At 46.2% G+C, this 416-nt stretch overlaps 1 pseudogene; it reads left to right on the top strand.

Annotated features, from left to right (window-relative positions):
* Nucleotides 1–233, top strand: LOC140583241 (U2 spliceosomal RNA; annotated as a pseudogene).
* Nucleotides 234–416: the final 183 nt, after the last annotated feature.

Here is a 416-nt window from a genome sequence, read left to right as displayed (position 1 = left end):
ATAGATTGTGATTATGTGTTAATGTAAGTAGTACAAGCATAATATTTATTATTCATGTATTTGAGCTGATTTACATTTTGTTTTGGTATGAAAAGGTTATTTTGATACGTCCCCCATGGAGGGGACCACATATTAAACGGATTTTTGGAACAGGGAGCCGGAAGTGGGGCTTGCCCCGTCTGCTCCAGGCATCGACCCGGTATTGCAGTGCTTCCGGGAACGGTGCACCTCTACTGCCCCCTGTTGTTGAAAGGCAGAACTGACTGACTGAATGGGTGACTAATAGACTGAGTGCCTCTGGATGGCCAACTAATTAGCCGCATGTGGTGTAAGGGAGGGGCCCTGTCCGTGCGCGGCCCCCATTTCCCGCCGTTTTTCTTTTTTCTTTTTTTTTTAAAGTAAGGTGACATGCTGTC

The sequence above is a fragment of the Paramormyrops kingsleyae genome, chromosome 25, assembly GCF_048594095.1.
Source record: "Paramormyrops kingsleyae isolate MSU_618 chromosome 25, PKINGS_0.4, whole genome shotgun sequence".
Classification (NCBI taxonomy): Eukaryota; Metazoa; Chordata; class Actinopteri; order Osteoglossiformes; family Mormyridae; genus Paramormyrops; species Paramormyrops kingsleyae.
This window is presented reverse-complemented; position numbering and strand designations above follow the sequence as displayed.